This window comes from Protopterus annectens, chromosome 2.part0 (assembly GCF_019279795.1).
Source record: "Protopterus annectens isolate FY-2018-M chromosome 2.part0, PAN1.0, whole genome shotgun sequence".
Taxonomy (NCBI): Eukaryota; Metazoa; Chordata; order Ceratodontiformes; family Protopteridae; genus Protopterus; species Protopterus annectens.
This window is the reverse complement of record NC_056728.1, coordinates 1,683,825,255-1,683,853,216: the sequence shown is the minus strand read 5'-3', so window position 1 is coordinate 1,683,853,216 and position 27,962 is coordinate 1,683,825,255. Positions and strand designations below refer to the sequence as shown.

At 44.0% G+C, this 27,962-nt stretch overlaps 1 protein-coding gene across 7 annotated transcripts in view; it reads left to right on the top strand.

Annotated features, from left to right (window-relative positions):
* The window catches only part of SLC5A6 (solute carrier family 5 member 6), a 1,143,936-nt gene that overhangs the window by 333,709 nt on the left and 782,265 nt on the right, over window positions 1–27,962 (top strand). The gene's annotated exons all lie outside the window — the stretch shown is intronic.

The following is a 27,962-nucleotide window of genomic DNA, read 5'->3' as shown; positions in this document are numbered from 1 at the left end:
TGAGCCATTACTTCTGGTATGTAAACATAAACCGTTGAGTGAATTTTATGAACTTAAAAATATACTTGAGCATAGTAGGGAGTCTTAACTGGCTAAGAAATGCATAATTAAAAAAATGTGTTTAATCTTAAACTTGTATTTAAAGCATTGTTAAACTGGAGTGTTATATATTCTTTGTTTGATCCTGCTGGTAAATGTGAAAGGAATGAACATTATTAGTCCTTTCTTTGGAAGGAGTGCCATTTTGCTTCACTTTTGAGAGTCAGAAGAATTGGGAAATGGATAAAATGTTAGCAGTTGTATGCAGCGTATCTGTAAATTGAGCTGATGGGAGGTTCCTGTTTTGTTATGGGATGTTTCTGTTTTACGTATTGTATTGAAGACCCAAGGATATTGTATCCTTGTTTTTCATTTGTATTTATTTAATAGAATGCATGTGACATTAAATCTGATTATTTCATCATTTGTCACACTTTTGCAATGTAAACAAACTTTAAGTTCAGACTTGAATATACATGTACATATACCTTCTAAATGGACAAGAAGAAAGCTGTTGACTGCCAGCATTCTTACCTGTCCAGAAAATACAGATTACTAAATGACAGCATTTCAGTCTTGTTAATGCAACACTACAGTAGTTTTACTCTTGGCATGTATTCCATCTGAACAAGACCTTAGTATCCAAACTGGCACATTTTACATTGCTGTCTGTATTTTCTGTTTACCACACTTTGGCCAGATTCAAAAAGATAAGGGCTGCATCTCTACTTAGGGCAGCACTGAAGAGTGAATTGCAGGATGCATGTAACAGAGCTTCAACCGAAGTCTAATTAGGGGGGATCTCTGACTAATTTTCTCTATCTTTTGTGATAGATGGTTATAAATACAGTTGCAAAAGAGTATAGTGATTAAAACAGAAGCATATTTGACTAGCAAAAGCCAATGATGAAAGTGTTTTTTCATGAGGGACAAGTTGCCTCCCCACCTGCATCTCCAAGTTAGGTGACTCTCCCATTACTCAGTACTGCTTTGCAAACTAGCTGTTAAACTGTATATTAGGGAAAGGAAGAATTCCCAGGCTATCACAAGCTCTGTCTTTAAATGTAAAAGTTAGGAATTGCATTCTGTTAATCATTCACACAACAAGTGGCGATGAGTGGTGGGTCATAGTTAAGCCTAGCAGCCAATCGGGACCTTGGTAAACTCTAAGCTACAGGACAGTGCATCTTAACATTCTTTTTACCTTGAACCTGTGTTGGTCAGTATTGTGTTGTACAGTATTGTCAATGCTTATTTAATGTTTGCCCAGAATACTGATATTAGACAACAGATGCTAAGAATAGGGCAGAAAATAGTAGTAACTTTATGTGAGCTGCATATTTCTTCAGAATTCATACCTACTTGCTAAGCGTAATTCTGCACTGCAGTAGTGTAATAAAACTTGCATTTGTTGACCAGGTAAGCCCACTGGACAGAAGTGCCTGTTTTTCAGGGTTGACACAGGAAAGCACTTGCTGACGGTCTCACACTAGGTAATCTGAGGTGGAAGGTATCAAACCCTGTACCCTAGCTTACAGGTATCAACTCTGAGTATTTAGTTCTCTGTGCTGACACTGTGTTATATAAGCTGTCAGGGTATGTAACTTAACATTACCTTTGTATTTAATTTGTCTGTTTATCAAACTAAGAAAAGACAGGCATTTTAGATTAATTGAAAGATAGCCACCTCCCCCCAAAAAATGAAAAAAGTCATACTTTTCATGTTACCTCAAACTATTCTGCAGCACTAATGTCACAGCTCCTGTGGTAACTTATTATTATTTTCTGATTTGTTATTCAGGAAATGACCTGATGGGAGCCATCATGCTGACCTGCTTTCAGTTTACAGTTCTTTTTTTTTTTTATTAATGTAATGTTATAGTAAGACAATGGTTTAGTGATCACTTACTGAATGTCTGCCCCCCTCACTAGCTTGCATCGAGAGTAGTGTGATTTCCAGCTTTTCTGACTATCGCTTGCAACAGCATCTTTAGCATTTTTATTTACTTTTCTGCTTTTGATTTTTCCTTTAGCCTACGTGCATTAAATTATCTTGCGCATTTCACCCATCTCCAGAGGGATTTGATAAAAGAACTGCCAACTTCTCTCTCTCTGGGTCCAAGTATGAGGAGGAATTTAAGGTGATTTCTCCCAAGCTGTCCACCCTTCATTCAGTTGCAAATTCGTCCATGAGGCTAATTTCCAATGCTGCGTAAAGGTTCTCACGAGCAGTGGGTTCAGGCATCGCCATTAGTTGCCATGCCTGGCTATGCCTAAGCAGGTTTGCAGAGGCCTTCAAGACATCATTTATCAATGCCCCCTTTGATGGTTCCACTGTCTTTGGTTCCAGCATGAAAGAGGCGTTGACCCACAGTGAACAGGAAGGGAAGACCTCGTCAGCTGTTGGGATCAGATTTTCTGCTCCTCAGAGGTCCTTTTCTAAGACCCAGAAGGGGAGTAAGAAAATGTGGTTTCGGAAGGCAGTCTTTCTTCCAGGATGCTCAGGATGATTCCTCTTCCAGAGGACAAGGAAGAGGTTTCAATGGTAGACGTCACCCTAGTGGCAGAGTAGGCTTGCAGAATCAAGGTTCCAGGGAGCCCTTCTTTGAGAAACCTTTTCAGCATCCCTGAGACATCGCCAGACTGGCCTTCTCTGGAGGCAGTCGGAGCCCAGTTATCTTTGCACCCTCTAACCTGGGTAAGCATTACAAATGATCAGTGTGTGATAACAATTGCATCTAGGGGCTATTGCATTCCCTTTTCGGAAGTTCCCCCGAAATCCAGTACTCTTCCGGATGTGCCACCCAGTCAGAAAGAGTTGGCCTGACAGTAGGTTTCAAACTTTCTTCAGAAAAGAGCCATCCAAAAGGTCCCGGCAGGGCAGAGAGGATCCAGAATTTATTCCCGCTTCTTTTTAGTTCCAAAGAGAACAGGGGACCTACGTCCTATTTTGGACTTAAGTCACATGAACCTGTTCGTACAAAAGTCAAAATTTTGGATGGTCACTGTGCAGTCGATTGTGCCCCTTTTACACAGCAATGATTGGATGTGCTCAGTGGACCTCCAGGACACGTACTACCATATAAAGAAGGCTCGACGGTCCAGGAGGTTTCTCTGCTTTCGCTTGGGAGCCGATCATTTTAATTTCAGGTGCCTGCCCTTTGGCCTCACCTCAGTCCCCCGGTTGTTCATCAAATGTATGGCAGTGGTGGCAGCTCATCTCTGGCTGTAGGGAATCCAGGTATTTCTATGTTTGGACGATTGGCTTCTAATGGCTCCTGCAAAGCATCAACTATTGGGCAACATTCATACCTTACTTTCCCTGTTCCATCAGTTGGGAATTATGGTGAACATGGCCAAGTCTTCCTTGATTCCTTCCCAACGTCTGGAGTTCATAGGCACTGTGTTGGATACCACCACGCAGATCGCAGCTCTTCCTCTTCACCGGGTGTCCTTGATTCGCGCCCAGGTTCAAGTTCTGCTGGAGCAAACATGTCCTCCGGCTTCACACATTCTCTGGGCTCTAGGGTCCATGGCAACTGCCATTTAATTAGTTCTGAGGGCTCGGTACCACATGAGAGTTCTTCAGTGGACCTTCGCATTTCAGTGGTCAGCGTTTCTGCATCCCCTGTCAGGGTTTGGGAGGGTGGCCTAATGGTTAAGGTGTTTGCCTTACAAACACAAGGTGCAGGGTTTGAGTCTCACAAGGGATAATTGGCTAGGCTTAAAATGGCTCGCAAGGGCAGTTAGCTTAGTACTAATCTATAAACCTATAATAAACCTATTCACCAGTCGTCTCACCCCAGTGTGTCGAAAGCATCTTTTGTGGTGGATTCGTTCACTGGACCTCTTAGCGGGCAGGTCATTCTCTCCACCAGTTCCCATGGTCACCTTGGACACTTCCCTGCTAGGGTGGGGGGGGGGGCACATTTCCAGGGGAAGACAGTCCAAGGGATGTGGTCACCATCAGAGAACAAACTGCACATCAGAGTTCTGGAGATGAGAGCAGTCCTTCTGTCATTGCAAGCTTTTCAGGATTGCCTCCCTCTTGGAACGATTGCAGTGCTATCGGACAACATGGCGGTTGTTTGGTATATAAACAAGCAAGGGGGCACATGTTCTTATCTGCTTTTTCACGAGGCCATGAAGGTCTGGGAATGGGCAATGTCCACGAGGAGCTTTCTCATTGCAACGCATATTCCTGGAGCATCAAACGTGTTGCCGAACAAATTGAGCAGGGCTATTCTGACCCCTCGCGAGTGGTCCCTGAATGCAGTGGTGGTCCACCAGATCTTCCGTCAGTGGTGATGTCAGAGCTGCAATCTGTTTGCATGTCCTCTCAACCACAAATGCAGCAATTTTGTTGCATTGACCCCTCCCCCCTCCAGGGATACGCTCACTCAGTTGGCCTCTGGGTCTCCTGTATGCCTTTCCACCTTTGCCTTTAATTCCCCGAGTACTTCAGAAAGCCAGACTTCTCTAGAGACAATTGATCCTCATTGTTCCCTTCTGGCCTCTGCAGGTGTGTTTCCCCCTTCTACAGTCTCACTTGAGGCACCCACCCTGGGTGCTCAATCCAATTTCAGAACTTTTATCTCATCCATCTCTGCTTCCGCTGCCGGACCTACAGTCTGACAGAGTGGTATGTCCACTTCCCGCGTTTTTGGCTAAGTCCAGGCTAGCCTCCCCCGTAAAGGATAGTATCTTTGCTTCCCAGAGGTCTTCCCCTAGGAAGGTTTATACCAGTAAATGGAAGAGATTTTCTGTTTGGGCAAAGAATAAGAATCTGGGCCACTTTTCACCTTCCATTCCTGAGATCTTTCTCTTTTTAAGGAAGGGGCCAGTTTCTCCACGATAAAGGTTCAGTTGGCAGCAATTTCAAATTTTCATCTTAGTGATGATTCTACCTTTTCTTCCAGTCTCTGCAATGTCGTTTTAAAAGGTGTTTTTCTTTTGCGACCCTCGTGAAGCATCTATCTGTTCCGTGGAATTTTGACATTGGTGCTGCAGGCATTGACAAAACCACCATTCGAATCCGCGGCATCTTGTGATATCAAATTCCTTTCATGGAAGACTACCTTTTTGTGGCAGTAACTTCAGCGAAGAGTCTTGGAGCTGCAAGCTCTTACAGTTAAGCTGCCTGACTTAATTTTCCATAAGGACAGTGTGTCTCTGAAACCAGATCCATCCTTTATGCCCAAGGTGGCTTCAACAACTAATCTTAATCAGTGTATTCATCTTCCAGTATTTTTCCCCAACTACGCCAATAAAGGGTATGTATCCTGCACACCTTGGATGTTCATTGGCAGCTTCATTTTTTTTTATCTACATAGGACCAAGGAATTTCATTGTTTAGACCGGTTTTGTAGCCTTTTCTGTGAACAGAAAGGGCAGGGAGAATATCAAAAGTTAGTCTCCCGCTGGATTTCACAATGCATTTCCTTCATTTACTCTTCAAAAGGTGTTCCTCTATCTACACCAGTAAAGGCTCATTCCACCAGGGCGGTGTCTACCTCAGCTGCCTTTGCAGATCGCCAATCCATTGGATGATATTTGTGCTGCAGCAACATGGTCTTCACCTCATACGTTCATTTCCCACTATAAGTTGGATTTGATCTCTAGAGGAAAGGTCTTCCTTTGGCTCCACAGTTCTTCGGCATGACCTTCCTTGAGGCCTCCCAGGATTTAGGTAGCTGGGGACTCTGACCCTAATGTGAGGGATGGTGACTAAGGTAACGTCAGATTTATAGTTATGTACTTACCATAACCTGGTATCTGTGTTACCTGTAGTCACCATTCATCACGGTCCCACCCACCAGCCCCACTTCCTTTGAGATTAGCTGGAATATGGTGGTCCTATTTTGCTGTTAGTTGTTTTTGGTCGGTCTGTCTTTCGTTATGCAATCTCGATCTGAAGGGTTAGAGGGCAGGAGAGCATTATAGGAGGGGAGGAGCTTGAGCTAAGCTGTTTGTCTGTGTATGCCAGCTCAGAGCCAATATCGGATCCAAGACCCTAACGTGATGAATGGTGACTACAGGTAATGCAGATGCCAAGTTATGGTAAGTACATAACTAATTTTTTTACATTATGTACCCCTCTGGATCATCTTCTGTGGCCTAGCCTTCTTGAGATACCTTTGCACTTAAAGCCATTCAGAACCCTGCTTGCTCACCTGGACTTTCACTGCTTATAGTATTACGCTTGGTTTCTTCATGTCTACTAGTGGCCAGGAATACTGCTTACCTGCATAATGTTATCCAAATTCTTTCTTAACTCTGCCCAGAGACCTAATACAAGGAAAATGCACAAAAATAAGTGGGCATATGTGGTTTGGGCTACTTCAAGGGGATTGGATCTTTTCTCAGCTGTTGTTCCAGCTGTACTGGCTTATGTTAAACAGCTTTTTGATACTAGTGTCAGTTGCCCCTTTACTTAAGTTCATCTTTCAGTGATCTCATTTTCACACAGGGTTCCATAATTTTTAGGTGTAAAACTTTTCTAAAAGTTAATTTTCTCATTAGACTCCATTTTGTAAAGCAAATTCCATCCATGTGATTTGAGTGTAATGTTAGTAGTTGACATTACTCTAGTTTGAACCTGCTTTGACAGATTCTTGTTTATGAAGACTATTTTTCAGTTGGTCAAATCGGTGAGGGTTTCCTGGAGACCATCACATCAGAACTTGCAGACTTTCAGGCACTATGTACTGACCCTCCCTACCTGACCTTACCCAGAGGAAGGTAGTCTTGCAGACAGCTCCTGCCTTTATGCCATGGAACAGAATTTGAACCAGACTACTAACCACTCTAACAACTATGGCTTGGAAAAAAGTGGTTAGCCGTCTGAAGAGGATTGTGCTGGGCATTATCTAGATGTTGATAGGCAGCTGAGATTTTATATTGAAAGGACAATTTCTGTTCATAATGATCCTCAGTTGTATCCTTTTTGCCAACAGATTGTGTTCCAATGTCTCTAAGGTCACCCTGTCATGGTGGCTTTTGGCGTATGTCAAATTTTGTTGTGAAAAATGTAGAAAATCTTTTTGTAAGAAATCCCACAGTACATTCAGCAAGAGCAGTGGTGACATCTTGGGAGTATTTCAAGAATGCCTTTTTAAATAAATGTGTATGGTTATGACCTGGGCTTCACTGCATAATTTTGCAAGAAGCTTTAAGCTGGATGTCATCTCAAGGTATTTTTCTTCCTTTGGGGGCACTGTTTTTTGAGGCATACTTAATTCCACCCAGGAAGTTGAACTGGGGACTCTCTACCCTAAAGGTCCTGAAGAGGATGCTCTGGATATCCCAAATAATTATGGCTCTGGGAGACCCGTATCCATGTTCTTAAACATACCCACCTTCCTCCTCTTGTCCTGTGTAGGAGAGTCCTCGGTGGAGCAGATGTGAGGTTTTTTTTGCTTTTGAGTGGTGATAGTTTGCTTTAATCTAGAGATTGAGATGTGCTGTACATTTTGGAAAAGTGAGAGGAGTTCGAACTTGGGAAAGTTTTCCATGAACTGAACTAAGTCTGTAGTTAAGTTCCAAATGTCTTTAAGAGGATGGACTCTGATCATCCACATCTAGCATTTTTCTAAGTACATAGCTTTTGTTTTAACAGCTACACAGTTTTGCTAGGAGCACTTAAAATACTTTCTCCTCTTTTGCCTGCAAATTTGTAAAGGGAAAAGGTGTGATGATCTCACTTCTGTCCAGTCTCTACCTAGTGGCGGGGTACTTGTTAGAGGCAGATATTTAGAAAATAAATTACGGTTTACTTTACATTGACAGTCAGTAAAGGCCTCAGTTGAACAAGTTAAGTATATAAACTTAATCACAAGTCATTTTACAACAAAAGCAACTTTATTCGATTTCATCTTAAACCCAGTTTAGTCTACCTAGCAGAGGGTCACTGCTTCTTTACATGCTGTGCAGTTAATTCTTTCAACAGGAGTGAATGATATGTTTAACTTTCTGTAGTCATTCCCTTTCATCTGTTGTGTTTTGCCAAATTTGAGAGAAAACCACACTCTAGTATTGTTTCATGATACAGCTTCTATTCTGAGCTATTAGGAGGCAGATCCTCTTGTCCAAAAAGTGGGCACAAGACCGAGAAGTTATGGATGGGATGCAAGATGTCTCCTGTTTAGAGAGAATGGCCTTTCTTGGGGACAGCTACAGAACTGTTTATCTAAGCTTGTAATAATCTAATAAAGATTAGCTGAACCCTTTAAGTTCTCTTTTAGGAGAAAGAGGGAGATAGAATTAGTATGTTGAGATGACATGGGAGCACATGTGGTGGTTTAATAGTTTTATAGGAAGGTTGCAGTCGTCTCTGAGCTTGATGGCGAGGAATTAAGTTGTAAATGGAAGGTAATGAGGATGAAAATCAGGAAGTATTTTCTGTGGTAGAGCGAAAATTGTGGAGTAATTTACTAGACGTTTCGGTATGTAAAAGTAAATTTTATTTATTTATTTTTTTAGTCAAAATTTCTACCCAACCAGGCTGCAACAGCTAGTAAGGAAATACTGACTCCACTCAGAAAATATTGAAAGGCAACAGGTTTACTGTGAATTTAAGCTCCCAAAGTAGTATCAAGTTTTTCGTCTTTCAGGACTTCCTCAGAATCTGAAGATTAAAATAAACCAACTGTTTCAAGCATTAATTGGTTATTGCTGAAACCAATTGACTCATTAAAACAGGAAAAATATGTATAAGTTTGATCATATATGTTTAAGTCCTGAATAGTCTTTAACAGTCTATCAGTTACTACTGCAAGCAGATATGTTTTTGACTGGTCTATATCACATAGTCGGTGTCACATCTTCGACTACGTAAATATCAAACCTAAAAGTTCAAAAACTGAATACTCTGAACACTCAGAACAGCGATTCCCCCCCCCCAGGAAAAAAAAATCACTGTTCCGGTACAAAACACAGAAATACACGAACACTAAGTACCATTTCTAATTTGGGGTCTTCACCCCCCCCCCCCACACCCCCTACTTTAAATATACCAACTCTGAGATCGCACCACAGTGGAGGAAATAGCAAAGCCATGGAACCGGCCCACCAAATTCTTTCCCTGAGAGAGAATTCGATGTTCCGCAGCTTCATTATTTTAAGACTTCGAACTTCCCAGTTCAAAGTTACGGCGTTTGATTTATGAGCGTTCAGACTTCTGATATACACGCGTTTTTGACCATGCTGCTGAAACTACAGATGTTCATCGTATTTCACTGTTGCAATCCTAACTGATGGGTTATCTGGCCCCCGGTAGCCCTCGATCGGCCAGAATACCAAATGTAAGTAAAAATGCCGTCTGTTGTAAAGGACGTCAGGGCGTCCGATACAAAAGGAGGCAGCAGACGTCACTTCCTCAGTCTTCCTTGCTGCGGAGCCCGAAGCAGAAGCTTTTAATGCATGAGTGCTAGTCGGCAGACTACAGTGGTTGGTTTCCCGACTACAAGAGTTGGTCTACTACAGCTAAATACCTTGTTGGGGATCCTCTTTTCTTGCCTTAAATGTCAGAAAAAGTTAATTGCCTTACCTGTGGAAAGCAGATTCCCCATAGAGATTTTCATTCCTATTGCATTATCTGTTTAGGCCTTTATCACGACATTCCCGATTGTAATCTTTGTGCCTTCTTTAATCCGCGTACTGTCAGTCGTCAGGCTACGATTTTGGCTAAGCATTTCAGAGTTTGGTCTAAGTTTGTTGGTATGGCGTCCGCCGGCCTTCAGGCTTCGGATATTCCGAAAAAGCATAAGGACAAGGACCATGACAGAGGGCTCAGAAAACTAAGTCCTCGGATGAGGTTAAGTTGGTCGTCAGTCAGGCGTGAGCCAGTGAGATGCTTTTGCAATCCCTGCAGTCCGCAGATGTACATCCGCAGGCCTTGATTTGAGTCAGAGTCTCTTAAGCCTTCGGCCTCCAGTTTGTCTTCCGACCTGTCGCCGGTCACCTCTTCTGCTGGAGCCAGTACTGCTAAGTTGACTCCTGGGTCTGAGGTCTCCGTTTTTCGCTCAAACAGCAGACTTCTTTCTTCCACTCCTGCTGTTCCTTCAGCAGTTGCCAGGCCTCCCGAGTCCTTCAAGCTTGCAGGTAAACCTTCCATTTGTAAGCCTGTGAAAAGGCAGGCTCCAGTTCCTTCTAGTTCTCGATCCCAAATGGTTAAAATGGCTATTGATTTGTTAACTCTTTTATTAGGGGTTCTCAGCCTCATCCTCCTAAAAGGAGTAGGGATGTTTCTCCTGAGGTTTTGTCCTGTTCAGGTTTGGATTCTTCCAGCATTTCTGCTGATGAAGAGGAATTTTCTCAGGCCTTTTCTCCCTTTCAGGATTTCGATGCAGAGGAGTCCATTCCTTCGGACTTTCTTCCAGATGATTTCTCTTTTGGTGACACCTTAGAGAACATAGATTGAGGATAATCCTGGCTTTCCACTTAAGAAATGGATTAGGGAGTTTCTGGATCTACCTCCGCATAAGCCTCTTGCTATTCCCCCTGTGTTTGAAGTTGTTGATGTCTTTCTGGAAAATTCCTTGTCTCCAAATTCAGTTCCCCCTGTTCCCATGAAACTTGACAGGTACTACAGAGTCCCTGACTCGTCTGCCTTTTTCATATGCTGAAGTACCAACAGCACACCTTTGAGGCTATTAAGTCTAAGATGGCAAGTGTACCTCTTGGCAGAGAGTAAGGACATGCAGGATTTATTGAATTTTAGCCACTGTGGTCAATAAGCATTCTTTGCATTGTGGTTTTGACATTCTTGAGGCCTCCAGTAGGGCTATGGCTACTGGATCTGTTATTAGAAGGCATGCTTGGCTCAGAACAGCCTCTTCCAGAACCTGTCAAGGCCAAGCATTTGGATATACCTTTGCATAAAGGCAATATTTTTGGCAGCAAAGCTGAGGAGGTACTTAAGAAGATTGGAGGATAAGGCCAAGTCCTTGCAAACTATTAATGATTTTCTGCAAGTTTAACCCCCTCGCTTTAGCAGGAATTACCCTTCCAAGAATTGGAACTTTCCTGATACCAGCAGACAGAACCGTTCCAGGACTAGAGGTTATAAATCTTCTAGGGGGCAGGCAGCTACCCCTCAAAGGTCTAGGCGGTGGCAGGCTTCCACTTCTAAGGCTGGAAGCTCCAAGTCTGCATCTCAATCTAAACACTCTCAATGACGTTCTTCCAAACCAAAGGGCAGAAGTAGAAAAACAAATTTTGACTTTGTTTCATGTGGGAGCAATAGAATCTGTTACTGCTCAGCAGGTAGGCCAGGGCTTTTATTCCAGGCTTTTCCTAGTTCCAAAACAAGAAGGCACCTGGCTTCCTATCCTGGATCTTTCCATTCTGTACTCTTTTCTAGTAATTCCAAAGTTCAAAATGCTCACTCTGCATCAGTTGCTACCAATGCTAGAAAAGGATTCCTGGCTGGTAACCTTGCATCTCAGAGGCTTATCTGCACATCCCTATCAGGGAAAGTTGCAGGCAGTATCTTCATTTCAGAGTGGGCAAGCAACATTATCAATTCTCTGCGCTGCCCTTTGGCTTATCTACTGCTCCCAGAGTCTTCACAAAGTGCTTGGCCCCAGTCATTCCTTTTTTCAGGCAGAAGAAAATTCAGATTTACCCATAATTGGATGATTGTCTGATTCAAGCAAGTTCTCAGGGACAACTACGAAAGGATCTAGAATTTGTAAGGACTGTTCCATCTTCCCTGGGTTATACTCAACGGGGAAAAGTCCAAAAATGGTACCATCCAAGGAGATAACATTCCTGGGAGAGTCTGAACACAGCCGCCCAGATGATGCATCTCACTCAGGAGAAGCAAACAACTCTTTCAGTTTACTTAAAGGACTTGGCAAGCCTGTCCCAGCTCCCTATGAGGAAATACCTGCAAGCTCTGGGATTCATGGCATCTTGTATTCTCATGATTCCATATGTAAGACTGCATATAAGGAAAATGCAATGGTATCTCAAGAACATTTGGTGTTAGCACACACACAACCTGGATAATGATGATCCCTCTGCTTCTATCTCTGCAGATAGTTTCTTTGGTGGGCAACAGCTTGTCCACAAAACAAGACATGCCCTTTCGGACACCTCCTGCCACTCAAGTTCTGATTACAGATGCATCAGACTATGCTTGGGGAGCACACCTGGATGGCAGATGCATACAGGGATGGTGGATTGCCCAGCAGATGCACCTGCACATAAATCTAAAGGAGTTTATTGCTGTTCAACAGGCCTTACTAGCTTTCAAGCATCTTTCTCCAGGGACCCTGCTTGTCGGAACAGACAACACCACAGTCATGTGGTACACCAACAAGCAGGGAGGGACTCACTCTTACCCCCGTGCAGGCAAAGCATGAATCTTTGGTCCATGGCAGCATCCCTGGACCGGCATCTCCTAGCTCAGTTTCTTCTAGGAATGCTCAATCTTTTGCCAGACCAGTTGAGCAGGCGAACCCTGGATCCCCACGAGTGGCAGCTGAACAAAGCAGTTGTTTTACAGAAACATTCAACGTTGGGGCACACCTCAGGTGGAGCTTTTCTCCTCCCCAGTCAACCATCTTCTCCCTCTCTTTTACACCAGACAGCATCACAGCAGAGCCTGAAGAGTGGATGCTCTGTCCTTTCCTTGGACGTTGCTATCAGTTTATGCCTTCCCTCCTCTTCCACCCAGAGTATTGAAGATCAGGGACGAACGACCAAGGACTATTCTCATAGCTCCGGACTGGCCCAGACAGCATTGGTATCCATAGCTTCACAGTCTCTCCCAATTTCCTCCTTGGCATCTTCCTCTGAAGCCAGATCTTTTGGTTCAGGAAGGGGGAATCATTCTGCATCCTCATCTTCTTCAGTCTCTCCATTTGGCAGCAGGGCTTATTGTATGACTCCATCCTTTTTTTCTTCCCTTTCCCAGCAGGTGGTTGACGTGCTGAGGAAGGCCGGAGGCCTAGCACTAGGAAGTCCTATGCTGGCAAATGGGAAAGGTTCTCTCATTGGACGCAGGCTAAAGGGGAATCTTCTTCTCGGCCTACCCTTCCTCTGATCTTGGAATACCTGGCTGAATTGCTACAGGGTGGTCTTTCTTTTTCCTCTGTCAAGCTCCATGCTTCAGCCATTTCTGCTCATTGTTCTGTTGAACAACCCATTTTCTCTCAAATGAAAATGTTTCTCAGGAGTGCTTGCAACTTAAAACCTGTCAGAAGGGCACCTACTCCAGCCTGGGATCTTAATTTTGTTCTAGCGAAACTCACTCTTCCTCCTTTTGAGCCAGCTGCCACTGCAGATTTAAAGTTTCTCTCTTGGAAGACTGCCTTCCTCTTGGCTATAACTTCAGCAAGGAGGGTTTCGGAGCTGCAGGCTTTGATGGCTGTGGACCCTTTTATTATTTTCCATACAGACAGGGTCTCTTTGAGAACCAATCCCTCTTTTATGCCTAAGGTGGTATCTAGCTTGACTCTTAATCAGTCCATACACCTTCCTACCTTCTTTCCTAACCCAGAAATAAAGGTGAAAGGATCCTGCACTCTCTTGATGTGCACAGGCAGCTTAGGTTTTACCTGGACAGGACTAAAGACCTTTGGAAATCAGCACAGTTGTTGGTCAGTTTTGTCCCTGGAGCTCAGGGCAAGGCTATTTCTAAGCAAACCAATTCCAAGTGGATTGTACATTGCATCTCCTTTTGTTATTCCTTTCATGACAAGGTTCTTTCTCAGGGGGTTAGGACCCACTCAACTAGAGCAGCTTCCACTTCTGCAACCTTTTTAAGGGGTGTCCCTACTAAAGATATTTTGGAGGCTGCCACTCGGTCTTCTGTTCACACTTTCACAAAACTTTATAAATGTGCCTCTGTTTTCCAGAGCCAGGGCATGGTTTGCCACTGCTGTGTGGCAGGGCATTATCTCCCACCCTTGATTCTCTTGGTTCCTCCTCCCTTTTCATTGGGCTTTGGTAATCAACCCATTAGTTAGGATTGCAACAGTGAAACATGAACATAGTACTGTTGTGTACACTTACCATAAATGTAGATGTTCGATTGTATTCACTGTTGCAGTCCTTGTTTCCCTCCCTCCTTCCCCCTTTTTGGTCCTTTCCTAACCTCTTTTCCTGAGGTACAGGCTGAATGGGATATTATTTGCCAAATTTGCATTTGGTTTAGCCTTATTTCTGTGGGCTTCTGACTCTTTTGGCAAGAAAGAGACTGGTCATTTTTGCTTACCTTTGGTATTCTGGCTGATCGAGGGCTATCGTGGGCCGGATAACCCATTAGTTAGGACTGCAACAGTGAATACACTTTAACATCTATATTTTTGGCAAGTGTACACAACTGTACTGTCTAAGGGGAGGATGAATTATGTTATGTACTTTAGGTAACCCAGATATTGTTGGTATAGAAGGATTAATTAAAAAAAATATGCACATTATAATCAGTAGAGGGTTGTAACAGACCATCCAGAAACTGGTAAATTTTTATGTAAGAAATAAGTGCTTTGTTGATGGAAGTTAGTGTATGTATTGATTATCATATAGTGCTTCCATAATTTCAGCAATGTAATTCAGATTATTGAAGAGAACAATGCCTTCTCCCTTCTCTGATTTAATAATTTTTACAGTGTTGTCTTTCGGCTTTTCCCGGTTAGGGGTCGCCACAGCGGAACTCCGGTCCGCTAATGATTGAGAGTAGAATTTCATGAACGCCAAGGTGCCAGCTCGACATTCAACCTTCAACGAAGGCACGCCCATTTACGCATGTCTTTTGAACGCCTACCCAACCGTGGGGAGGACACGCAGACTCCACACAGAAGGCACTCCCTGCACTCCAGCAGAGAGTCGAACGAGAGAACCTCTTGCTGTGAGGCAACAACGCTACCGCTGCACCATCGCGGATCTAATAATTTTTATAGTGTTCCTCCTCCTCAAATCCTACAGTAGTTGATAACCGTGCTGGTTCAAATTGTATATATATATTCTTTTGTTCTCATGGACCCTGTGGCATAATGTTTTTGTAAAATTATTTTTCAGCTGTGTTAGTGCTATCTTGAAATTGAATTGTAAAGTTTAATTTTCTTATAAATAACTTAAATTCAATGAGGGTATCTGTAAGAACATAACGCATAGAAGGCACAAATGTGGTTCCTTTTTCAAATGAAGAGGAATTATTAATGAATATTTTAAGTCACAATAGTTCTAAATCACAAAGTTGTTACGCCAGGCTATAATGCCATCATTTTTAAATACAATATCTAAGGCATTTAGTTTCTGTTTGTCGATATGTCTGTCCCTCCGTTGCTGCCCTGACTCTTCATTTTCCTATATTGTCCCCCCGTGGGCTCCCAATAGGTGTAGCCATGGAGTACCTTCCCCTCCTTCTGCTGGAATTGGGGAATGACTTGCTATCCTCTTGTATCATAAAGGGTCTGCTAAGTTAGAAATATGGCTGTCCAAATTTAAATGGTTTTCATCAACAACTGCTTGTCTAGGGGATAAACCATTTAAATGAATTCTTTGTTTAGGCACTGTTTTATATATATATATATATATATATATATATATATGTCCTTCAAGGATGCATCTGCAGTCCTTACAAATGGGTTGTCCTGTCGTCAGGTAGCCCTTCGGTCGGCTGGATTCCAAAGTCTGGGTCTGGCTTCGGCTGGTGTCGCACTTCACCCGACGTCATAGCTGCAGTTATTCGGGTATAAAGGAATCAGCCAACGCCATTTTCCTCAGTCTTTCTTGCCGCATGGCGCCCGAAGCAGAAGCTGTTCGCAAGTGCCGGTCGGTCAGAACCAGAGATTACTACTACCGAATACTACTCCGAAGACTACTAAAAAGCTAAGTACCCCGTTGGGGACTCTTTCTTGCCTCAGCCGATGTCAGAAAAAGTGAATAACTGTAACTTGTGGGAAACAAATACCTCATAAAGATTTCCACTCTTACTGCTTACCTTGCTTAGGCCCAGACCACGACGTAACAGCTTGTCTAGCCTGTGCTTCTTTTAACCGACGGACGCTTAGACGTCGGTCGGAATTTGCTGAGCAGTTTTTCGGCTCTGATTTTGCTTATATTATGCCGTCGGATCCTCCGACTTCGCAAATCTCCAAAAAACGCAAAGAAAAGGACCGACACTCGCGGTCCGTGGTTTCGGCCGAAACCACGGTTAAGCCAACCTCGAGTGTCTCTGTTTCGGCTGAAACCGAGCAAGCGGTTCTTCCTGCAGCCGAAAACAGACCTTCTACTGAGGTTTCTTCTAACCTCGTGGAGTCGGTTTCTGAAATCCAACCTGCTGTTGTGATTTCTCAGGATTTATCTGACACTATTCCCCTGGATACTTTTACTCCTGCACGTGGAGCTGCTAGGCCTCCCGCAGCCATGTCCATTAAGGCCTTTGCTAGGGCTAAAGCAGCTAAAGCTACAAAGACTGTGCCTGTTAAGACCCCCTCTCACAGGCCCACTTCCAGCTCTCAAATGCTTTCTTTGGCAGAGGATCTTATTTCTTTAATCCGGGGATCCCAACCTCATCCAGACAGGGCCTCTCATCCACCTCCAGAGAAGAGGCCTAGAGCAGAGCCCCCCTAGCCAGTGTCCACAGATGACTCCTCTGATGATCCAGAAAATACAGACCCTCCAGAGACTCCTTATTCCTCTTACGAAGACTCTGATGCTGAAGAGTCCATCCCTTCTGCCTCTCCACCTGAGGAATTTTCCTTTGGGGAAACCTTACATGCCATGAGGGAACAATTTCAGTGGCAGGGCCAAGATTTTTCAGACTCCAGGAAAAGGCTTAGAACCTTTTTACATTTACCTCAACATAGGCCTTTAGCTATACCTCCAGTTCTCTGTTGTAGATGATGCATTTAATGATGCTTGCACTGCTCCTGATTCTTTACCTCCGACCCCTGTTAAGCCCGATAGGTTCTACAGGGTCCCGGACACATCACCATTTATACAAGGCTCCTTTAGCAGATCCCGAGACTATCTCCCAGGGTCCTAAGGCTGTAGCATCTACCTCTGCAAAAAAACCCCTCCCCTCTGTAAGGGAATCCAGGTCCTTAGAGAGATGGGGTAAAAAAGTTTACACTTCTGCTACTCTGTCAGCTAGAGCCTTGAACTGTCAATTTCATATGATACAATATCAAGAATTTATGCTAGACCAGTTAACTAAAAAACTGTCCTCTGATGAACCTTTTGATAAGAAGTATGTTCAGGAAATGGTACATAACATTCAGCAAGTTAGTAACCATTCTTTAAAATGTGGCTATGATGCACTGGAGGCTTCCTTTAGATCAGCCATGACTGGCACAGTTATCAGAAGGCATGCATGGTTGAAAGAGCAGACCTTACCGGACCATGTCAAAGCAAAGCTATTAGATGCTCCTATGGACAAGGCTAATTTATTTGGTCCACCTGCACAACAGGTACTGAAGATGGAGGAGAAAGCAAAATCTGTACAAACAGTGAAAGATTTCTTACAGGTCCAACCTCCAAGGTTTAGCAGGAACTGGCCCTCCAAAAACTGGTCCTTTCCAGACTCCTCTAAAGCCCAGAGAGGCAGAGATAGACGACCAAGAGGCAGAAACCAATCCAGAGGTGCCTACAGGGGACGCCAGTGGCAGGGTAACAACCAGCGAGGCACAGGCGCAGCCACCACCACTGCATCAGGACAATCACAGTGACTTGACTCTGGCACCGCCTACCAGGGAACAAATAGAAGCACCCTTAGGCGGAAAGCTAGCTTTTTCAAAAAACTGGCATTACATCACAAGGGACAAGTGGATCTTGCAAACTATAAACCAAGGTTACAGGTTTCATTTCCATACTCTACCAGGAAAGAGAGGAATGCCAAACCTACCACCAAATCAAAAGGTAGAAGTTCTAAAACAAATATCTCAATTGTTAAGGATGAGAGCTGTGGAAAAGGTACCATCTATGGAACAAGGAAAGGGATTTTACTCCAGACTTTTCCTGGTACCAAGAAAAGAGAACAACTGGAGGCCTATTCTCGACCTGTCTGCTTTAAACACATTTCTCATTGTCCCAAAATTCAAAATGCTGACTCTACAGCAGCTTCTTCCCATGCTGGGCAAGGAGTCTTGGCTGGTAACTCTAGATCTCAAGGAGGCATACCTGCACGTTCCCATACGACAAAATTGCAGAAGATACCTCAGATTTCTTGCAGGATCAGAACATTATCAATTCTCAGCATTGCCCTTTGGCTTATCTACTGCACCCAGAGTGTTCATGAAATGCCTAGCATCAGTAATTGCTCATTGCAGGCTTCAGGGAATACAAATTTACCCCTACCTGGACGACTGCCTGATACAAGCGGACAACATGAACAAACTAACAGAAGACTTACAAAGAGTCATTTACCTGCTACAAGCCCTGGGATATACAGTCAATATAAAAAAGTCAATGCTGATACCATCCCAAAGAATAACCTTTTTGGGTGCAGAGCTGGACACATCAAAACAAATGGCATTTCTAACTGTAGAAATGCAAAAACAATTACCTCTCTACTTCTTGGCATTAACAAAGCAGAACCATCTGACAGCAAGAAAAGTACTGCAAGCCCTGGGCTTCATGGCATCCTGCATAATACTGGTTCCTCATGCCAGACTGCATATGAGAAAGCTACAGTGGTACCTAAAAAATGTATGGTCTCAACACAAACACAGCCTAGAAACCAAAATTCCTATAATCCCCTGCCTGAAGCAAGAGTTCCTATGGTGGGCTCAGGCCTGCCAATCAAACACAGGATTGCCCTTCTTCAGTATTCAACCAAGCCAAACCATCACGACGGACGCCTCAGACCTCGGTTGGGGGGCCCACATGCTGGACAAGTGCATACAAGGCTTATGGACACAAGACCAGCTGCACCTGCACATAAATCTAAAGGAAATGCTGGCAGTAAAATTGGCAATCCAGTCATTCAGACCATTTCTCCTAGAAGGTAATCTGATAAGGACAGACAACACCACAGTGATGTGGTACATCAACAAACAGGGAGGCACACACTCATACCCTCTATGCCGGATGGCACTGGACCTATGGAATGTGGCTCTGAGCTACAACATTCACTTACGAGCTATTTTCGTACCAGGAAAAGAAAACATTCTAGCAGATATATTAAGCAGAACTACCACGGATGGATGCTGCATCCGGACATCTTCAAGGCCATCACAAGGAGATGGGGACTCCCAGAAATAGACTTATTTGCATCTCCACACAATCACCAGCTAAAGAAATTCTGCACGAGGATGTACCACCCACTTGCATGGAAGGTGGACTCCCTATCTTTCAGTTGGGAAAACCTGTCAGCATATGCATTCCCACCACTTCCTTTGATGCACAAGGTGCTATTGAAGATCAAAGAGGACCGGCCAAGGATCATTCTGATAGCTCCAGACTGGCCAAGGCAACATTGGTACCCATTACTAAGGAGCCTATCTCGGGAACTAATATGGACACTACCCCTGGTTCCATTACTGTTAACACAGAACAACTACAACATCCTGCATCCAAACCTGAAAACTCTGCAGCTGACTGCCTGGAACATCACATAAGATCAATTAACCCAAATGTATCCCAAAGAGTTAAAGACATTATGCTTGAGGCTCGCAGACCCTCAACAAGAAAAAATTATGCAGAAAAATGGAAAAGATTTCTCATTTGGAGTACTGCAAGGGGAGAAGATGTGTCACTGGTAAACATAGCCAGCATCTTGGAATACTTGGCAGAGCTCTTCCACTCAGGCCTGTCCTATTCTTCCATCAAGATACATGCATCAGCTATCTCCGCAGAATACACCTTGGATCCTCCAGTATTCTCACACCCTCTGCTAAGGCAGTTTCTAAGAGGAATTAAAAATGTAAAACCTCCAAGGAAACCGCCATTGCCAACATGGGACTTTAACTTTGTGCTAGAGAAATTGACACTTCCCCCTTTCGAACCAGCAGCAACAGCAGAATTACAATTCTTATCATGGAAGACTGCTTTCCTGCTGGCAATCACTTCAGCAAGAAGGGTATCTGAACTACAGGCATTAATGGCAGTAACTTGGTTATATTCAACTGGACGTATAAGAGAATTTAAGTACCTTTTTCTGCACTTTTTTTTTTTAAAAATACAGTATTTAAATTGATTTAAACTGTGTATGAAGGAGTGTTGAAGGAATTTTTATCTGAAGTTATTCTGCTCTTCAGTTATTCCCACCCACCCGGTTTTTGTCTTGGTGTTAATCTTAGTGGCATTGAAACTGCCCGCCCCTCAGCCTGCCTCTGGGCCCATCTCATTTGCTCACTCAACTGAGTGCAGTGAGATCATATTCTGATTTCAGGCACTCCTACTGTGTACAAAGAGAGCATCTGGGAAATAGAAAAAAAAAAAATTAAGCTTATTTCCTGCCTTTCTTGTTAAGTGGTACAGACTATTTGTAGGCTTCTGAGCCCTCAAGCCCTTCTGTGTTTGAGGGAAGCCTTCTAGCTTGTTTATTTATTATAACTAGCCAGTTTTCTAGTTTCAGCACTCAAATCTGTTTCTTTGATCTCAGCACTTGTTCAGAAAAAAAAAAAAAAAAAAAAAAATTCATCTGCTTTTACTGTACTTGTGTTTTACCTACTTCTTTTACTTTTGCATCATCTTAAAATACTCAATTGTATTTATTACTGCTTGGTGTAACTCATTCTAAGCCTTTTGGTTTAAACACTTGGGCTTCGGACCAGTTAGTTGTTTTGCACTGAGAGGGTTTGTGGTCTGCACTGTTGTGGCAGAACAGGTAGCTTACATCCTTCTAGGTTGAGAACTGCTGATTGAGGGCTCAGTGTCTGTTATTCTAAAAGTGTATTAATTCTGGTTTAAGCACTTGGGCTTTCAAGCCAGTTATTTTACATTAAGAGGGTTCGTGGTCTGCACTCTTGTGGGAGGAGAGGCTGGACTCTGCCCTTCTGAGCTGGGAATTTCTGGTTAAAGGCTTATAGTGCATGCATATCTGAACTGTTTCTTACTGAAGTTGGTGCGCCTTGTTTGCTGTGGCATAGACTGGATTCGGGCCTGCTGGATCTAGCTTTGTTTATATGCTTGTTGTTTGTTTGCTTATTTCCCTGGAAGCTAATTCCACCTAATACGCAACTTCTCAGCGCTTCTGTGGATCACTAGTGATATCTGCATTGCTTACTGTACTTATTTCCTTGTTTCACTTGAAAGAAAGTTACTGTTTGTCGTTTTTGCATTTAGTTACTTGTAACACATTGCACTCAAGTTACCCTGCACTTGCTCACTAAAGCAATTATATAAGTCAGCACTAAAAATTAAAAGCACTACACCCTCACTCCCCACTGGCCCTTGTTTTCAATTAAGGATTTCCCAATATTATTCTAGCATGTCCAAAGGTCAGTTGTCAATCTCCTCTCCGGTCCAGCTGGTGAATCTGGGAATCTTGAGGCAATGTTATAACTGCCTCATGTACACGGACAACCCTCTCCTCCTCCCACATAACACAAATACTTGCGAGAGATGCAGCTATTTAGCCAAACTGGAGGCTGAGCTCTCTCAACTCAGGACTAGCAAGACCAGACAGGAGGAGAAGGCAACTACACACACCACAAAACCAGCCTCACATAATGCTACCACTCCACTGAATCAAACACATAAACACACAAAGACATACTCGGAGGCTCTGAGTAATAATTTACCTAAACAGCAGAGGCCTCCAAAGCAGACACCCAAACAACTGCTACCTCAAGACACCCCACAAGCAACACATAAACCACAAAAGCAATGTGCAAAGCAGTCACAGCCTTTAAGGCCAAATACAGCACCAAACATACTTGTCATAGGTGACTCCATAGTCAGACACACTGACGTCCCACTCACCAGGCTGAACAAGGAGAGGGTCACAGTAAGCTGCCTATCGGGTGCTAGAATCCACCACATAACACAAGCACTCTGGTCACTCCACGGCAAGTACAAATATGACACAGTCATTGTCCATGCTGGTGTGAACGACCTGAGACGTACCTCCCTGGACTACATGAAAAGAGACATAGAGGAGCTCTCTGATTATGTAGCCCAGGCAGGTATGACCCTAACCCTGAGCAGTATCCTTCCTTCACCAAGAATGATGCCACAATATAGAGACAAGATGATCAGCTTTAACAATTGGCTTAATGTCTGGTGTCATTCAAAGGGGATCCAGTGTCTGTCTGCCTGGGATGACATGCTTGACAAGCCACGCTGCTTCGCAAGGGACGGCTTGCACCTGTCACCCTGGGATTCGGATATTGGCTAAGGCTCTTGCCACCCCATAGTGCCTTTTTTAGGCAAGGCTCAAATTCTAAACCTACCACCCTAGAAAACAAAAATGGGAAGAAACTAAGGGTAATGCTGCTCAATGCCAGAAGTCTAAATCTCAAAATGCACTTTTCGAGGCCCTTCTCAGTATGGAGAACATCGATGTCTGTGCTGTAACTGAAACCTGGTTCAAGGCTCCTGAGAGCACCCGGCACTATTAGGTTTTACCTCATATCATGCGTTCCGGCCCCAAAACCCGGACCACACCACAAAAGGAGGGGGTGTATCCATATTCATAAAGAATACTCACACCTCCAGGTTGGTGGCAACGCCTAAGCTTCGAAACCATCCAGGTGCAACTAACCATAGGCAAAACTGCTCTACAAATTGTAGCATGCTACAGGCCACCCTCTCAAACTCAGGAACCCCACACAGCCTTCCTGAAGACACTAGAGGGTATAAATGTATCTCCAAACACCATCATATTGGGTGACTTCAACTACCCGAATATAGACTGGGAACATTACTCAAGAGTACAAAAAAGGATGCACGAAAGACCACTGCACGGCAAAAAACGCATATGGATCCACACAATAGAAGCCAGCAGCTGTAGGTATCAGCAAAAAATAGTTTAATACATAAAACCTGAGAGAAAGATCCCTCAGATAACAAATATACAGCCCTTTTTCGGCTCAACAGAGCCTTCCTCAGTGACACAAGTTTTTTATATCAAATCAGCTCACAAAGGTTCCAAACACAATATATATCAGTGAAAAAAACCAATCACAGTACATGATCAGCCTATCACAATTAACAAATCACAATTGGTCATTAAGACCAGGTGGAAACATAGCCCCAAGTTTAATTATCCACTTCCTCTCTTTGGAAGTCAGTAATTCATGCCATTTTATTTTATCCTGACATTTACCCTTGATGTGGTCAATAATACAAAACATAAAGTTAGCTGTGGTATGTTTTAAACTATGTTTAAACAATGCATTGTTACTACGCTTATTCTTGATGTCACTCATGTGTTCACCAATTCTAAGACGGAATGCCCTAGAAGTCTGGCCCACATAAAACGCAGAACAGGTGCAGGTCACTAGATATATAGCCCACCCAGAACTGCAGTTGGCCCAAAAATTAATCTCAAAAATTTCAGGTGTATTCTGACTACTGAATTCTCCAATACGTGAGACCTTATTGCAAAATTTACAGTGGCCACACGAAAAACATCCAACCACTGGAGCCCCTGTGAGAGTCGATTGAGTATAAACTTTGAAATCAGACAAAGACTTCTTGTAATGACTCAAATAGGACCCAATAGTACGTCCCCTTCTAATATCTGGATGATTGTTGGTTGGTGTGGAGGGCTGATGAGCAGTATCTTATGGAATTTCTTGAATATCTTAATAATAACATATGGGGTATAGAATTTAAGATGAGTTTTGACAGGTCCAATATAATTTTTCTGGATGTTGAAATTCATAGGAATATGGACAACACTTTATCTACCACCTTATTCAGGAAATTTCCAGAGTACAATTCCTTATTGCATGCCACCAGCTTCCACCCACCACATATCATCCGGAATATTCCTAAGTCACAATTTTTACGAGCTAGGAGAATTTGTTCCAATCAAGGGTCCTATGTTAAGACCAGTGACTATTTGGTCGCCAGATTTAAGCATAGGGGATATCATTCAGGGACTATACACATGGCCAAACAGTGGGCTTCTAAATTTCATAGAACTGATTTATTGCGCTATAAAGATCACAATCGTGATGGGTTACGACAACCGCTGAGGCTAGTCACCTCTTATGGATCTAATACTGAGGCTTTATGAAAATTGTTGATAGACATTGGAACATACTTTTGGCTGACAACAGATTGAACAATTTTCTTGGGACAGATGTTCATTTTCTTTAGAAGGGACGTACTATTGGGTCCTATTTGAGTCATTACAAGAAGTCTTTGTCTGATTTCAAAGTTTATACTCAATCGACTCTCACAGGGGCTCCAGTGGTTGGATGTTTTTCGTGTGGCCACTGTAAATTTTGCAATAAGGTCTCACGAGAATTCAGTAGTCAGAATACACCTGAAATTTTGAGATTAATTTTGGGCCAACTGCAGTTCTGGGGTTATATATCTAGTGACCTGCACCTGTTCTGTGTTTTATGTGGGCCAGACTTCTAGGGCATTCCGTCTTAGAATTGGTGAACACATGAGTGACATCAAGAATAAGCGTAGTAACAATGCATTGTTTAAACATAGTTTAAAACATACCACAGCTAACTTTATGTTTTGTATTATTGACCACATCAAGGGTAAATGTCAGGATAAAATAAAATGGCATGAATTACTGACTTCAAAGAGGAAGTGGATAATTAAACTTGGGGCTATGTTTCCACCTGGTCTTAATGACCAATTGTGATTTGTTAATTGTGATAGGCTGATCATGTACTGTGATTGGTTTTTTTCACTGATATATATTGTTTGGAACCTTTGTGAGCTGATTTGATATAAAAAACTTGTGTCACTGATCTGTATATTTGTTATCTGAGGGATCTTTCTCTCAGGTTTTATGTATTAAACTATTTTTTGCTGATACCTACAGCTGCTGGCTTCTATTGTGTGGAACATTACTCAAGCCCTAACTTTCTAGCCCAACGGTTCCTGGAGTTCATAAATTCAAATGCCATGGAACAGCTAATGTGAGAGTGTTCAATCTCGCCTTGGTTATTACACATGGGTTCGGAGCCGATCCTCGGCTCCATGCCGGCCGACTGCAAGCTCTGCATCGAGAAGAAGCTCGAGATCACCTAATACCCACAATCCCCCTCTGCCTTTACCCCAGATCTAGTTTGCCGCTGCTGCGTTCGCATCGCTGGGAGCTAGCTCGAGCATCTTGAGATAAGATATAACTTTATTTTTTGTTATATTTTAGGAAAAATTGTTCTAAAAATACTTTTTAGTATATTTAGTGTATGGTGTGTGTGTAGATAGAATTTCTCGGTACCGTTAACTTTGTTTAACTTTGTTTAACTGGTTAGAGTTTTTCGGGGCCTACCACCCCTACTTAAATTTGACAACCGGACTGACATATACATCGGATTTGACCTTTTTCTATTGGACTTGACTCTTATACTGGACTTTACTTTTTTCTCTTCCTGGATAATGTCTGAGAAAATTAAATCAGGCTTTAAACGTTGCCAGTGTGGCCAAAAAATGTCAGTTACTGACAACCATAGTTCCGGTGTCTACTGCCTTGGCCCTCTCCACTTACAAGAGGACTGTTCAATTTGTCACTCTTTTAGTGGGAGGGTCATGACAGATAGGCGCAGGAAACTCATGGACAGAGGGTTATTAAAACCTTCCTTTCAAGAGGCTCTGGATGCTTCAGACCAGGCATCCAAATCCTCGAAGGAATCGAAGACGTCTGAGCCCAAGTCATCAGCTCCGAGCTCTTCGAGTAAAGTTAGATCACCGGTTCCACAGACTTCGGGGCCGAGTGTTCAACTGTTGGCAGTTTCTGAGCCCCGAGTCTTGGAACCGGTGACGGAGCTCCCTCCACCGACTCTGTTGAGGTCGGCTCCGTCTTCGATCCCTTCGACTCGTTCTTCCAGGCCCCTCTCCGACACCGATGTGGACCGTGTGGTGCAGAAATTGATGGAGAATACGGCCTTATCCAAGCTCATCTCGGTCTCCTCTCAGTTGGTGTCGAGACTTGAAGGCCTTCCACTATCTCCATCTGTTCCTCCTCCGAGACCTGTCCAGTCTTCGGAGCCGGAAGAAGCTGAACTGATGATTGTGGAGCCCTCGGTGCCAGAACCGTCTTTTTCTCGGTCGGCACCGTTCACCTCGACTCCGATCCGGTACTGGAGTCTCGGAGCCGAAGATCCATCCTTGGTTCCGGGACAGAGAGTCGGACCGATTTTTCGGTTCCGACACTCCCTCGGAGCTCGGCGGATCGACTCGGTTCCGTCCTCTGGGTCGGTGCCTTCGGTTCCTGTTTCGGGGATTCTTCCCATTTCTTCGGAACCGGGAGATACCTCGACTCGGGACCCGGGGGCCTTCGACCTCATGAGGAAGGTGTTGTCTACCCAGACAACCACATCAGCAGGGACAGCTTCTCCTCCCCATAAAGGACCGTTATCCTCCTCTGCACCCACGGCTACATCCAAGCGTCGAGCACCGGTGTCTCAGCCACCCCTGGAGGGTGCCCCCTCTTCCTCGGAGGCTTCTTCGGATGTTCCCCACGAAGAAGTCCCTAGGAAAAGATTGTGTAAGAGGAGACACTTAGATTCTCCACAAGAATCTTTGACATCCGATACTGACTTGGATGAGTCAGAAGGGTCCCCTAAGTCACCTTCGGAAGATGTCTCCTTTTCTGACATCTTGGAGATCCTAAAACAGAGAGGTGACTGGCAGTCCCTCCCCCCTTCTGAGGATGAGTCAGTTTTGCTGAAGGCATTTGGTGCTCGCCCTTCCTCCTCCTGGGTCACTCCGCCCTTCGATGACTTAATGGAGTTGATTGCTCGAAGGGCGTGGGAGACACGTGACACGGTGGAACCAGTCCCTAGGAAGCCTAATAAGTACATCACTGCACCCCAGGACAAGGCTTACCTCACTAAAGGAGTTCCAGTGGACGCCATGGTGGTGGCAGCGGCCACGGAAAAGGAGATGTCGGAATCTTCCTCATCTGTCCATCTGCCTAACAGAGATTCTAGGACCATGGACAGATACGGGAAGCGCATTTTTAGTTCAGCGGCTTTCTCTATGCGTTCCCTGAACTATTTGACTCATTTTACACGCTTACAGAGGGATCTAGTCAAAGAGTTGGGAGATACCCTCCAGGGTACTACAGATGCTGCGGTTTCAGAAAAAGTTACAGCACATCTCAATACCCTTACATCCATTGTAAACTCGTCCATGAGGCTGATATCATACGCAGCCGAGGGATCGAGTAGGGCAGCGGCTTCAGCGATTGCTCTTCGTAGGCAATCCTGGATGCGCTTATGTTCGTTTGCGGAAGCCTTAAAGTCTTCCTTTACTAACGCCCCATTTGATGGAGCCACACTCTTTGGCCCTAAAGTAAAGGAGACCCTTACCCGGTGTGAACAGGAGGGAAAGACTCTGTCTGCTGTCGGAGTCCGTTTTTCCACCCCTTCCAGACCGTACCCCAAAGGGCAACGTGGTGGGAAAATGTGGTTTCGAAAACCCCAAGGATCTTTCCCAAACACACAGGGTGATGCCCCCTCTAGAGGCAGAGGAGGGGGCAGAGGTGGAAGATGCCCGGGCGGCAGAGGGGGTCCGCAAAACCAAGGTGACAGGGATACCCCCCCTGGGAAGCCTTTTCAGCACTCCTGAGAGGAGGTCTGACTGTCCTGCTCTGGAGGCAGTCGGGGGTCGCTTAGCTTTATACCCTCAGGCCTGGCAAAACCTTACTTCAGACAATTGGGTAAAAAGCGTTGTTACCAGAGGTTACAAAATCCCTTTTCTATCCGCCCCCATTCCAAAGAGAACTCCCAGATGTACCACCCCATCTGCGAGAGCCAGCAGCTATGGAAATTTCAAAGCTGCTAGAAAGAGTCATCCAACCAGTCCCAGCGGACCAAATAGGATTC